The sequence below is a fragment of the Podarcis pityusensis genome (assembly GCF_964106645.2).
Source record: "Podarcis pityusensis genome assembly, chromosome: 13".
In the NCBI taxonomy this organism is placed as follows: Eukaryota; Metazoa; Chordata; class Lepidosauria; order Squamata; family Lacertidae; genus Podarcis; species Podarcis pityusensis.
Window position 1 is genome coordinate 6,132,486 of NC_138038.1, and position 15,223 is coordinate 6,147,708.

A 15,223-nucleotide genomic window follows, 5' to 3' on the forward strand; every position below is an offset into this window, starting at 1 on the left:
CCAAGATTTCCTCGCCTCTCTGCTTTGTTTAGCATTTAGCCTGATGAAGATTTCTGAAGAACTCAAAAGGTTGCAAACTATTTTGTCTCATTTTGAGTTGACCTAATAAAGGCTTACCCTAATATGTTTTTAAGCCCCATTGATTTCAATGGGACTAAAGCATAGACAGTTTGGTGTGGATCCAACCCATAGTAAATTCATCTCCAATTCATTAAATGTATGAAATCAAGAAAGCTCAACACTGATTCTTGACATGGGTATCCATCTTGTTGCTTGATTTCTTTTACAACTTTATCACGCTATCCTGGTCAGTAGTGAGATTTTCAAGAATAGAACTGCAGATGGCCAAAATCTGGAAAAGAATAATGATTCCAAATGAAACAGCATTGGCTCCTTTAAAAGTATTGTCCATGAAAATGTCATTTTCTTATTTCCCTGCTGACATATTGGGTTGTGCGATTTGTCACAAGGGCTGTGTCTGTCATACTGCATGACATAATACAATGAAGTTGACAAAATGTGATATGACAAGCGACCTAATGCCTGGAGTCAGTAGGGAAATTTAAAAAACCGTTTATATATCCCTGTTGTTTGGCTTTTGAAAGAAAGATAAAACAAGAAAAACAAAAACTGCGCTATGATTTGTATGAAAATATTGCCTCTGCATGATGGCTAAGATCAGTTGTTCCATATGCAGAGTTATGGATGACATCGTAGACAGGCAAATTATGGAATATAATTTGCAGCAGCAGTGGGTGGAAATAGTTTTCCCTGGTGCCCTGCTGGGAGGTGCCATTGCTTGCCCAACAATGTCCTTGGAAGGATGCAAACACTGTGATATCACATCCTTCCACAAGCAGCATTGCGTTATCTGCCATGCTGTCAGTCCACAAGCACAAGGGCCCTTGCATTAGCATGGGTCTGCTTCTCAATGCTGTGCAACAAGGGAATAAAATGCAACAGGTCTACTGGTGGAACTACTGTGCGAGAGTTGCACTGGTAGAAATGTTGAAAAACTACTTTTTATTTTCCTCTACAAATTGTACATACATATACAGAGTTTCCACTTGTGAAACCTCTTGCACTTGTGGAATGTCTCGATCCACTCTCTGTTAGTGGAACAAGTTCATTGCCAATTGTCTTTAAATTAATGCTACACTGCATAAAACCCGCCATGAGGCTAAAGGCTCGCAGATCAAACTAGGGGCACTGTTGCTGCTTTGCACGGTGGCAAAAACCACAAAAATGGCTGTAGAAAGAAGTTCCATTTGGAACTTTTGGCACAGCATCAGGAAATCTAAATCATGGAGCCAGTTCAGTCTATTTCACCCTCCTCTCCCCTTGGTGGTGAGGGAGGGAGGAAGGAAGGAGAATTCCTGGGTGCCAAGATCTAATTTTGGGAAAGTACTCTTTGGTGAGAAAACCCAGCAGAGATTTAAAATTATTAAACATGCAGCAAAAGGCTGCTTTAAAATATAATGCCTTCCAACATTTTCTTCCCCAAAATTGGAGCATCAGGAGGGGCGCACCTTTTGGTTCAGTGCTCTGGCACTCATTAGCAGGGTGCATCAGAGTGAACATGTTTTGCTCCTGCCAGATCAAAAAAGGGACATTCCAGGATGCAAACAGAAGCTGGGATTGGCTTCTATGATTTTGGGATGTCCTGCTTAAATTGGGACAGTGGGGGGTGGGTGTTATGAAATATGTCCCTTCAAGTGAGTTCCAAAATGTCCCATTACAAAGTTTCTTTCCAAAGTTTTCCTCTTTCTCCAACCTGGGAAAAGACCATATGTTTGGTAAGTTTAGAACTGATTTTCTTACCAACTCTCCACAAATCATGTACAAGTACAAATAGAGAAAAAAGCATCTATAGTGTACGAAAGGTACATATTTCTCCAGATACGAAAGAAAATGCAAATGAATCAAATGCACTCAGGCTTTACTATGCTAATCTGGTCCACATTTAAGATAAATATGCACATAGTGCATTTCTGTTCTCTTATTCATAATGGAGATACAATTCAGTGTTTGGACCGTTCCAGATTAACTTCATTTATCAGCATGCTTCCCCCCATTCCTCTTCCCTTATTCTTTTCTTTTCAGTCAGTTTGAGATGGAAGTGGATACAGTGGTGCCTCGCAAGACGAAATTAATCCGTTCCGCGAGTCTCTTCGTCTTGCGGTTTTTTCGTCTTGCGAAGCAACCCTATTAGCGGCTTAGCGGATTAGCGCTATTAGCGGTTTAGCGGCTATTAAAGGCTTATCGGCTTAGCGGATTAGCTGCTAAAAGGCTATTAGCGGCTTAGCGGCTTAGAAAAAGGGGGGGGGAGCGAAAAAAAATCTCAAGACTCGCAAGACATTTTCGTCTTGCGAAGCAAGCCCATAGGGAAATTCGTCCTGCGAAGCAACTCAAAAACGGAAAACCCTTTCGTCTAGCGGGTTTTCCGTCTTGCGAGGCATTCGTCTTGTGGGGCACCACTGTATTCTCAGTTTACAAAAGTTGTCTTTAATTAATGATCAGAGAGCTTTGGCTCACCACATTCAAAGCTATCACCTACCTTTCCCCATGTTCCTCAGGCTCATGAGCTGGGCTGAGCCTCTCTGAGGGGTAGACTCATCACTACTGTGCCTTAGAGCAAGTTCTGAGCCAGTTGTTATCAGAAGCAGCTTCACTCTCAACACAGCAATCATGTACAGTGGTACCTTGGGTTAAGTACTTAATTTGTTCTGGAGGTCCGTTCTTAACCTGAAACTGTTCTTAACCTGAAGCACCACTTTAGCTAATGAGGCCTCCCACTGCTGCTGCGCCGCCGGAGCACAATTTCTGTTCTCATCCTGAAGCAAAGTTCTTAACCTGAAGCACTATTTCTGGGTTAGTGGAGTCTGTAACCTGAAGCGTATGCACCGTATTTTTCGCTCTATAGGACACACTTTCTGTTATGATATAGAAGCAATGCAGCTGCAAACTGGTAGCTTGAAAACAAAACATGATGGGAATGTTGGGACTGTCTGTGGGAAACAGTGGGACAGTCAGTTCACAGGGCGATGCACCGGAATTTGCTCAGAGTGTAATTTGAGCTCTTCCTCTTGCGTATGTACAGGAAGTACAGGAAGTCTTTGTCACTTGACTGCTGGAGTTTGAAGTGAGCAGACATGTTTTCTGTAATGCTGCAAAGACAGAAATAAAGGCATGTAAATACTTTTCTTTTCTATCTCCTTTCTCTGCCGGGGGAGCAGGAGGGAGGGTGTGTGTTCTTCCCACGTTTGGGAAGAATCGCCTATCAAGACCTAGCCTGGATCTTGCTGGGGAATGCAGCCAGGAAGGTCAACAGGAGACCAAGCCGGGTGCCTGGGAGAGTTGCCAGTTTCTCCCGATAAGGGCTTGATTTCTGACACTTCCCCCCTCCAAAAATTAAGGGAAAATGTGTGTGTGTCCTATGGAGCGAATGCAGGCTCCTTGGCTTCAGCGATAGCAACGCAAAGCCTCCGAAGTGCAGAGGGAGCTCTCCTTCCACGCTCCGGAGGATTCGCGTTGCTTTCGCTGAAGCCTGGAGAGCGATAGGGGTCGGTGCGCACCGACCCCTCTTGCTCTCCAGCCTTCAGGGATAGCCGCCTGAAGCCTTTGGAGCGCAGCGGGAACTTGCGCTGCACTCCGAAGGCTTCAGGTTCCTTTAGCTGAAGCCGGGAGAGCAAGACTCTCCTGGCTTCAGCAGCGAGGGAGAGCTGCGCAGTGCCCCTTTAGCGAAGCGGGAGGAGAAATGGAAGGGGCTCCGTTTCTCTTGCTGCTTCGCTGAAGGGGCGATGAGCAGAGAGGGGGGGATTTTTTTTCCCCTGTTCTCCCCCTCCTATGGTCCGGTGCGTCCTATGTTCCGGTGCGTCCTATAGAGCAAAAAATACGGTAACCTGAAGAGTATGTAACCTGAGGTACCACTGTATTGGCTACATTGTTAGAGTCCCCCCCTCCCTTCCCAGAATATCTCTCTATCCGGTCATCCATTTCTTTTCCTGCTGCTTTTTTAAAAAGCAAAGTGCAATGGAGTGTGTTTTGGACAACAGATGCTTTTGTGGTTTGCTTTAGAGTAAGAGGCCAGCTGTTCCTTATGCTCCAAAACCACTGCCAAGCTCTGCCTTTATGGATCTTATTATTGTATATTTTATCCAGTCGTAATATCATCCAAGGGGGTAATTACTCCCACTGTGGTTTTCCCCACTTTAATAGACACTTGCTTTTATGCCAGAGGTCATTGCGGCTGTTATTACCTGCAGTGACAGAATATCTGGAGCAGTAATCCATATGGCGTTCCATAAAGCAAAGCTAAAAGTGTAGAGTAAACACTGGACTAATCAAAATACTGAATAAGTATATATCCAGCAAGCAACAAACCTGGGCACTTGTGTTCAAGCCAAGAGATGGCTCCTTTACAGCGGCTTCTCTTTCCTTTGGGAAAAGAAATACAAATTCCAGTCCTGTAAAGAGAGAAAGCCTCCTATATTCAAAACATTAATAGTGATGCTTCTTGGGATACAGATGCCACAATTTATTTTGGCAAATATCCTAGATTGCAAACAAACCAGGAGTTCTAGAGCACTTCAAAAACTAGCAAATATATTGCGGCAGAACCTTTCAGAAGCTAGAGCCTACACTGACTGTTGTATGGCTGCCTGCATCTTATGCCATGGTTACTGTGCTGGAACCCATTCACAGAGGAGTCAGCCTACTGCATCTCTTAATGATTTAATGTTCTGCCCTTGTCTCTGGAGCAGGTAGTTCTTTTTAGTTTCTGCATTGTGAAAGTACCATTCAATCATTCCTGATTAGGGATGCTGGACAATTCTGATGAAAATGGAAATACTAATTGCCCCACGTCTGGAACAGAAATCACTCCAGGGAATATGATTTGTATCATGTTTCTCCTCTATCTGCTTTGTGTTTCTTTGGCATTGAAATGAATGAGGTGGAATAGCATAGCAACAATTTAATTAATTATCTAAGTTGTATTGTTTTGCTAAAGTGAATGGTGAACAGAATAATGTAGGGTTTTGTGGGGTTTTTTGTTTGCAAAAGACAAACTGCAGCAGAATGGAAACAGTGCTGAATGCAGGGCAAAATGGAAAATACCGCCTTTATACATTCATTCTCTTTTGCCCACAGAATGAAGTTTACATGAATCATTGCTCAGATCGTGAGGCATAGCTAGATCAGTTACTTAAGCAAAAACACAGGTTGTGGAGTCCTCCAGTAGCATAAAATAATAATAATTTATTTGTACCCCGCCCATCTGGCTGGGTTTCCCCAGCCACTCTGGGCGGCTTCCACAGAGACCAAAAATACACTAAAACGTCACACATTAAAAACTTCCCTGAACAGGGCTGCCTTAAGATGTCTTCTGAATGTCAGGTAGTTGTTTATCACTTTGACATCTGATGGGAGGGCGTTCCACAGGGCAGGCGCCACTACCAAGAAGGCCCTCTGCCTGGTTCCCTGTAGCTTTGCTTCTCGCAGTGAGGGAACCGCCAGAAGGCCCTCGGCGCTGGACCTCAGCGTCCGGGCAAAACGATGGGGGTGGAGACACTCCTTCAGGTATATATATCAGTATACGGGTTAGAATGTTCAGGACATGAGAAAACTGCATCCCAATTCAGTCATGAAGTTTGCTGTGTGACCACTCACTATAGGATGCGGGTGGCACTGTGGTATAAGGCATAAGCGATTGAGCCTCTTAGGCTTGCCGATCAGAAGGTCAGCGGTTCGAATCCATTTAATGATATGTCTTCCCTGGTTCAGGTTTCCTGAATCAATAGGATGTGGTGTTGTGATAGAAAATCAGTGAAACAGGTTTCCCGGCCACATTCCAAGTTAGGAGGGTGACCTTATGCCGGCCTATTGACTGTCCGTCCCTCTTTGCCTCATGAGATGGTTGGGGAGCTGTTAGTTCCTTCTGTGCTTTTGAAATTCATAGGTAACATACACAATATACCAAGATGAAAACAATTGTGTACTAATAATCTGATATATGTTCACAAAAAATAAATTTAAATTAAATTTATGCAATCTCTTTTTTCCTATCTTTTTACTAACAGAGAATAGACTTCCTGTCATTTCCCAATGCATATAACCTTTCTGGTGATGAATGTACTTATCATTATTACCTTACTCTTTCCGTATTTTCTAATACTTGCTTACAACAATTCATACCTTTTTGCTTGTTTCTTAACAGTTCATTTAGACATGGGTCATTCAAATGCTGCCATAGATATTGTACCACTGTTATTATTTTGTAAATATCTCTTATACTTATCCCATTTTTGAATAAATGATTGTCTTGTATTGCCTCTTAGTTTGTTAGTCAATTGCGCCATTTCTGCATATTCCAATAATTTGCACTGCCAATCTGATAAGGTTGGAACTCCCCCCCCCCCCCCTTTCCAATTCATTGTGATCAGTATTTGGGCTGCAGCTGTGGCATATAGAAAAAATTCTCCTAGATTTTTTGGAATGTCTTTACCTAAAATTCCAAGCAGAAAAGCTTCTGGCTTTTTAAAAAAATGTTAACTTAAAGATATTTTTCAGCTCATCATAAATGAGATTCCAAAACTCTCTAATCTTTCTGCATGCCCACCACGTGTGATACATATCTCCTTCACTTTCCCCGCACCGCCAACAATTGTTCGCTATGTTTTTATACATCTTTGAAAGTTTTGATGGGGTGAGATACCATCTATATTGCATCTTTAGCATGTTTTCATTAATGGTGTAGCATGCTGTAAAGTTCATGTTTATTTTCCAGAGAGTTTCCCACTCACTCATCAAGAGGGTGTGCCCAATATCCTGAAAGTATTAAGGAGGCATGTGCTGCAAAGTGGGGGTCGTTGGCTAGCAAGGAGCCAACTTCCTGGGCAGAGACCTCATTTGTCCTGTTTTGCCAGAGATGTAGTGGGGAAAGCTGGTCCTCCTGTATGAGGGGGAATATCTGGGCACCAGTTGGATCTTGAGTTTTAGAGGCATTAGGCAGAAATCCTTGTGTAGCCTGGGTACTGTTGTGTGGTTTCAGCTGTCTGTTGGTGACACAAGGTTCATTGAAGGTTATTTGCATGGGAGTGGCAGGGTTGTCAGACTCCTCCTTTTCGTCACTGTCGCTTAGGGAGAAATCAGAAGGATGCACACGTAGCCGCCTTCATGATGAGGAGGTGTTAGGCGTATTTGAATGTTGTATTTCTAGCTCCCATGTCCTTGCGTCTAGATTTGGGATTGCAGACTTTATGCTTACTGATCTTTTCTTCAGCTCTTGTAGTTCTAAACTCAGGGTTTTATCCTCCCGCTTCGTCACTTACGGACTCACTGTTAAAATCGTGTTTATGGAAGACACTCTTACTCGGCTACGAGTGATCGCAGAAGAAGAAGAAGAAGAAGAAGAAGAAGAAGAAGAAGAAGAAGAAGAAGAAGAAGAAGAAGAAGAGCTCCTCTGAAGGATGGGGTAAATATAAAAAAACACCCATGCTGGAGTAGAACCTTTCTGATGTTGGTACAGAAATCTTTAATCTGTCTTTGCATTTAACATGGAAGGCTTATACAGTAAAAGTGAGGGTAGTTATTATGTTCACAGGAGGCAGGGTTTCTCCTGTTGTGGTCCTGGGGGAAATGACTCATTGGAAGGCATTTGCTCTCAACGCAAAAAAAGCAGCCTCAGAGAAGGGATATTCCTCAGGGCCTTTTCGGGGGGGGGGGGAGAGGCTTAAATTCACCTTCTCCACCCACTATAGTCATGATAACTATCATCCCTTCCTCAGCAGATGTTATTTACAGTTTAAAAAACCTTCCATGTTAAATGCCAAAATGCAGTTAATGTCACGTCTAGATTGGCCCTTTGGTATTTGCTGTATAGCAGACAAGCAAAGTGTGCAGCTCACATTCACTCTGACCGATGGGGTTCGTGCAAGAGAACTACCTAGCGGATTGGGCCCTGGATTCCTCAGCCTGGGCAAATTGAAGCAAACTTAGCAAGCTCTGCCTCTACGAAGCTGCACCTTTCTGCAGTGTGGAGAAAATAATGATTTGCCAGCTATTGCCTCAGCTTTCCTTGCTCTGCAAAGGCAAACAAGACTTGTCAGGCAATCCATCACCATTTTTCACTTGTCCACAGCTCAGTGACTGGCCTTCCTATTGCTCGTTCTTCAGGTCAATAAACATGTCCTTTTCTGTGCAATAAGCCAATAAATTTCAAGGGGGCGGAAGTCATATTTGGAGTGCCATAAACAATATGCGTGTTTGTCCAGTTGTTGTGGGCAAACATTCCCATTCTGCCTGGTAAATCCAAGCTGGTGCTACTACCATAGATGTGTGTAGAAGTCATTGAGCAATGTAAGCTTTTGTGCTGGGCTGGACAACCGAGTTTGCTTTAGCAAACTCAGTGGTAGTTGTTTTCTCACCATGTATGCTGACTGACACAGACTGAGCCTCCTCTACTCCTTTACTCAGTTCAAGGGAGCATCTAGGGCAGGGGTCTGCAACCCGCGGCTCCGGAGCCGCATGTGGCTCTTTTACACCTTTGCCGCGGCTCCGGGACGGATACTAGCGAGGGGAGGAGGCGCATTGTGCGCCCCAACACTCCCCACTGTGGCGGGCGCTGTACTGGGTCTGACGTCGCATGGGGGCGGTGCGTGCGTTAGTCACGCACCGTCCCAACGTCACCTTCCCGCCCGCTGTCAGATCGGAGGGCAGCGGCGCGCATGCTTTAAATGTCGCAATGGTTTTGCGGCTCCCAGTTGGTTTTTTTCTTCGGAAACGGGTCCAAGTGGCTCTTTTTGTCTTAAAGGTTGCAGGCCCCTGATCTAGGGTTTAGGCCAAATTTACTCTCTCTTTCCATGGGCTTTCCATCTTAAATGATTTTTGCAGCTAACATTTCCCCCCCTCCAAATTCTCTTTTGCATATGTTGAGATCTCATATTCTTCAAATTGTACACCATTAGCTATTTATTATACTCAGTACTGAATTATATTTGAATTCAATATTTGGTTTCTGATACTGATTCTGATACAGGGACATGGGTGGCACTGTGGGTTAAACCACAGAACCTAGGGCTTGCCAATCAGAAGGTCGGCGGTTCGAATCCCCACAATGGGGTGAGCTCCCGTTGCTTGGTCCCTGCTCCTGTCAACCTAGCAGTTCGAAAGCATGCCAAAGTGCACGTAGATAAATAGGTACCGCTCTGGTGGGAAGGTAAACGGCGTTTCCGTGTGCTGCTCTGGTTCTCCAGAAGTAGCTTAGTCATGCTGGCCACATGACCCAGAAACTGTACGCTGGCTCCCTAGGCCAATAAAGGAAGATGAGCGTCGCAACCCCAGAGTCGTCCATGACTGTACCTAATAGTCAGGGGTCCCTTTACCTTACTGATTATTATTTTGCAGTATTTGATCACTGATATGCAGTTGCGTCTGAAGACCCCCAAAACCACCCCCAAATGAAGACAATAGACACAAATTTTAGTTTATGGTTTCTGGCATTAATTTTGGCCACAACTTTATTGATTGCAGCATGTGAGTGGTTGCTTAGGCATTGGTTCCAGACTACCTGAACCTGCACAGTGGCAGGAACAGGACTGACACTGGGCACCACCATATGTCAGTAAGGGAAAGCATCCTGGGGGAGTGAGAACTCCTTCGATCTCATAGCTCATCCCAGATGCTCCCAGGGGCTCTGGCGTGGCCCTAGCCCCTTGACAGGGTTCAGACAAAAGCAAGGCGAGCCCCTGGATTCCTTTAAGGGAATTCCCTAGCAGCAGCAATGGAGGGGCAGGCACAGCCAACCACGTCCCCTCCACAAAACATTGAACCAAATGCCTAACCGCCAACCTTACAAAGTTGTGACGATTTGCTACACGATAGGCAAAAACCAAGTGGCACCAGCCAATCAGCCAAATGGCAAAATTCCTATCGGGCCCCTGCTCCAAAACAGACGATGCCTAGACAGGCATAGCAAGGCCATAAGAACAACCCTAAATATAGGGAGAGGAGGGCAGGTGATCTGCTGCACATCGCAAGAAAGTGAAACTCTCCAGCAACATGCAGCAGCTTAAGTAGCCCCTCAGCAGCCAATAGCCAACCCAACTGACCAAATTTCTGCCCCAGTAACAGAGGGGCAACCAATGGGGTGTTGCGGCCATCCAAATGGTCCCGCCTTACAACAGGAAGGCAGTTTCTGGTGATCTCACCGTAAAATGTGCCCTCCATGATGGCCGATGGCCTTACCATATTGGCAGCTGATATACAGTATTATTTTAGCTGAGCTGAAATTTACTGGGAGTTGTTTTTATGTATTTATGAGATTTTTCTTTTCCTGACTTGCATAGAAAAATGCCAGGTCACATAATCTCCTGTGAATATTCTCCAATGTGTTTTGTGATGCTCCTCCCACACCAAGGCCCTGGCATGACAACAGGACTGGGGTATTGTGAAGGATTCAATATGGTGGCCAGAAAAAAAATGGGAGGGAATTGCTGTGCTACCACCACTGCTAATGGTGAACATTGACTCCCAGGAAAAGAATGGAGAATTTCTTCTTTCCCTGAAAATACTTGGTGAAATGTCCCCCTCCCTTAGTTTCTCTGCTCACAGGAGGGGTTTTTAATATTTTGGTTTTGCCCAAAGTCGTCAAGCTTTTGGGCAATATTGCTATTTTTATGGAAAATCGGCAAAAACAGCACTGCCTACATGGGCTGCCATACATTTGCCAATTTCCACCTGGACACTGCTGTTGAATGCAATATTCTGAATATGTCTGAGGAATTCTGGATGTATGGCAACCCTGTAGTAGTTTTCAAACAAAGAACGCCATATTTACATCTGCTAAAGAATGTCAGTGGGTCTGCCACACAATCCATAAACGGCACATACACATGGGGTAGCGTTGGGTGTCACCATCACTGATAGTGAGCTCAAAATGCTGTAGCTGGTGACAAAGCTCAGTAGTGATGTCCAAGCTGCCTTTCAGCTCTTCTTGAGCAATGGAAATGTGGAGAACAGAGTTTAAAGGTTGGGAAAATGAGGAACAGAGAGAATCGGAAGAGACAGTGCCCTGCTGTCTATTGTGCCAGGCAGCCAGGGTGAATGAGCTGCGACTCGATGCATCTCTACATGTCTCATCAAGGAATCATCAGCTTCTCCCTGAGGAGGCAGCAGAAGAACACTATGTTGTAGTGCCTCTAATATATATAATCACACCCCAGTCAATAAGCAAAGCCAGGGTTTAATTTTGGATGGTGCACTACATGAAAAGAGTCAATTAGGCAAAAGTTGTATAGCACAACTGAGTGGCTGGAGGGGATGTAACCCACCAAATACAAAGTCTATCTTCAGGTGGTGGGAAAAACAGTTAGCTTAGAAAGCGTGATCAGAGGCGCTTGCCTTGATGTTTACCAATGCTGTTCTGGAACAGCCAGGGAATTCTAGAGAAATAACCTTCCTGCAGTGTGAATTCTCACTACATTTATATGTTTTTTCCTGATGGGTTTGCAAGAAAACACCAACTGAAGAAGAGTCACCAGCCAGCACCCTTTAACAATTGTTTGAAATTCCAAAAGTCCAAATCATAACCTACAAATATTCATTTTCTTCTGTGTTTTCGACAGTAAGTTTCCGCATACAAGACTCTTGAACTTAGATCATATTTGAGTTTCCTTCCTTTTATTTTCTTTGGTCAAGATTCATCATTCACTGCTCTAAGCTCTTTTTCCTCCCCCAAATACTACACTCAAATGAAATGCAAAAATGCTTTAAAGAGCCACATAACTGAAGTCTACCAAAGTAAAAAATGCCACCAAGCCTAAGGCACTCAAATTTCAAATTAAACATTTCATGTGAAAAGGCACATTTTAATTTTGCTTCAGAATTTCTCATTTGATAATTTGAATGGCAACACCGGAAAATCACCTTACTTCAGACAACAGACTTCAAAGAGAGGCCCTAGTATGAAATTACTTAACTAGAATGTATTAGCTAATTAAATTCTATGCAGTATGGAATTAAGTGAGATTTCTCACTACAGAAAGCATTTGCCTCTTTTTAAGTGTTAAATTGGCATAGCAAGTAAATATCATTGCCGTTAATTGACGCTGTGAATGAGTCGCTCTTCACAGAAATATGAGTTAGTGCGAGTGCTTGCATTTCATGGTTTTTGAGCCTCACCTTGTACAAATGTTTTTCTTTGTATTCAGATAAATAGATTTCCCTCAGGGTGACCCAATGAAATTCATCACCACTAGGTCTTTGATGGCATCTTTTAGGCTGACAATTTTGTTGTGGCAAAGACTTTCATCCCTGGGGGAAATTACTCTCTATCAATTCTCTCCACCCCATTCTCAATTTTATAGATCTCATTCATGTACCCTCTTCAGGAAACAGATAACTGAAGGGAGTTTTGTCATTGACATCAGTGGGGTGTGGGTTGCATCCAAAAATGAATGGCTGCTATAATGTATCTTTACCCCCAGCTACTAAAATGGGAAGCATTTGGTTTATCTAAAGCCAGCGCTAAATGGGAGATGTTGCATTAAACTAGCAAATAATTCTGGCTAATTAGCCGGCCTCATAATTCCTGGTGGCTTAATATCATGTAAGTATTGTTCCACTGGGCTGTGACTGAAAATTGGCAAGACCTGACTGAGCTGATTAGTACAGGGAGGGTTTATTGGAATTTTAATTAAGTTTCGGAAAATATGTTTCAGTAATTTGAAGTCGCCCAAGGGCTAGTAGAAAAGCTTTTTTAAAACATGATTTCGCCTGGATTGCCTTCTTCATCGATGTTTTCTATAACACTGGTTTTGCCCATGCAACGTGAATTATTTAGATTATCCTGCTTTAAGAAATAAAAGTATATTTTGCTGTATCAGAAGACAACATTCTTTTCCTCATTCACTTCATGGCATGGTTCACATATGATATATGTTGCTTTATTTCTCTCAACACCTGGTTGCTCTACACTCAGTGTTCCCAGGGACTTTATTGCACTTGAGGAAATAATGAAAATTCTGTTTGTGGTGTCATATTGGCGATGCCTCGTGCATACACGCAAATCATCATTTGGCTAAAAAGACCCATCACACACCCCCTCTCTCAAGGTTTTGGGGATGCATCGTTACAGATGCACAGCTGTAGTTTTCCTTCCTAGGTAGATCTGAATTTCAGGGGGACATTCTCTGTGACTGTTTCCCCAAAGAGGTGTCTCTGGCAGCATCATTGCACACTTTTCATCATATGCTGAAAATGTACCTCTGTATACTGCCTGTAACACCAGTTCATTTCCGAGCTCCCAGTACGTTTCCGAGCACAATTCAATGTGTTGGTGCTGAACTTTAAAACCCTAAACGGCCTCGGTCCTGTATACCTGAAGGAGCGTCTCCACCTCCATCGTTCAGCCCGGACACCGAGGTCCAGCTCCAACAGCCTTCTGGTGGTTCGCTCCCTGCGAGATGTGAAGTTACAGGGAAACAGGTAGAGAGCCTTCTCGGTAGTGGCACCTGCCTTGTAGAACGCCCTCCCATCTGATGTCAAGGAAATAAACAACTATCTGACTTTAAGAAGACATCTGAAAGCAGCCCTGTTTAGGGAAGTTTTTAATGTTTGATGTTTTATCGTGTTTTTAATATTCTGCTGGGAGCCACCCAGAGTGGCTGGGGAAACCCAGCCAGATGGGCAGGGTATACATTTATTATTATTATTATTATTATTATTATTATTATTATTATTATTATTAATAGAACCCATTCTATTCTGTTGACTGGACTTTGTTTTAACTGGTTTTAATATTGCATTTTTAAATTGTTGCAACTTGCACTGGTGAATGGTGGTTAGGCAATCCAAAATATCTTGAGGAAAGGTCTGTGGCAAAAAAAAAGTACATCTCGGCTAATGTTAAACAGTATTTATTAGTAGTCCAATCACTTGGAATTCAACAAAGTGATCTAGGAAAAAAGAAAGACTACTTTTCAAAATGCATTTAAAAGTCTGACTGCAAATAAAAACACATCTCAACTACTCCCCATCTGCCTAACAGCCAAACAAAGGCAATGAGGTGTTGGATGTACTAAACTGTGAAGCCAGAAAAGTTGGCAACTTGCTTATAAGCAAAGGGTGTGTGTGCAGAGACGACCATTCTGTATTCTCCCTGTCTTGTCCATTAGAGTATCAGCTTGAAGTATTTACTTGCCGCTGGATTGCTTTCTCATCTCAAGGTTGTCCTGTGTCTCCCCTTGATTTCTTGCCCTTTAAGCCTGAATAATGTGACTAACTCTCTGCTCCTGTACGCTATCAACTCGCCTCAGAGGTTTGCTCTGAGATCTATCCATCTTAATCATGGGAACTGAGTAGTCCTGCCTGCCAGCAACTGGCATAACACACCCTGGCATAGTGACTTTATGTTGTTTAAGCGATATGCAAAACTACTTGCTCTGACAACAGCGGTGGAATAGTTGCCACGTGACGCAGTTCAACGAGTCAAACTGCAACCCAGCAGTTGGCAAACTGGGTATTGGAGCAACACAGTAATATGCCCAAAGAGTCCACATGCAGAATAGACTCTCCCTCATGTGAACAAATCTTGACGTATAAAGACGTACCAGCATTCCTTGACACAGTCCATGAGTATATTATGGGGGAATCCCAGAAGCATTGGCAAGGGAAGAACAGGGCTGGCCCAATACATTTTGGCACTTGAGGCACAAAATGGTACATTGGGAACAAAACCAACACAACAATAAAAAAATAATAAAAACGTTAGACACCCTAATAGTAAAATAATCATCATAATAACCGTCTACTTCTCCACACTTTCACAGACCATTCAGTGGTCTGTGTTTGCTTGAGCTTGAGTCTGTACTATGAATTTTGAGCCCCTGTATTCTGATTCGCTACATGATATCCAATTACAGAACATTTCAGGATTTGGGCTTCTGCCATTGGCCCTTAAACTCTTGAGTCATGATTCGCAGCTTGTTAGTTTAGACAGCCAATCATGTTGGGAGTGGGAGTGACCCAGGCTTTCTTAAATGTATATAAGCAGTTGCTTTGCCCCTGTTGTCCAGCTCTGTTAATTTAATAAAGGTTCTTGCTGTTATCACTGTGTCTTGCCTTGTGGGAACCCGCCTACATTTCAGTTCAATCTGGAACAGGAGTGCAACCTGAATTGGGGCCCAAATGGTTCTTTTGATGGAAATAATGTCAGTAGAATCCA

At 43.5% G+C, this 15,223-nt stretch overlaps 1 long non-coding RNA gene across 1 annotated transcript in view; it reads left to right on the top strand.

Moving 5' to 3' along the window:
• Nucleotides 1–8,833, top strand: part of LOC308460698 — a 98,837-nt gene extending 90,004 nt beyond the window's left edge. Inside the window, exon 2 of the long non-coding RNA XR_013978734.1 lies at nucleotides 8,486–8,833. This is a non-coding gene — a long non-coding RNA (uncharacterized lncRNA). The remainder of the gene's footprint in view (nucleotides 1–8,485) is intronic.
• The last annotated feature ends 6,390 nt before the right edge of the window (nucleotides 8,834–15,223 follow it).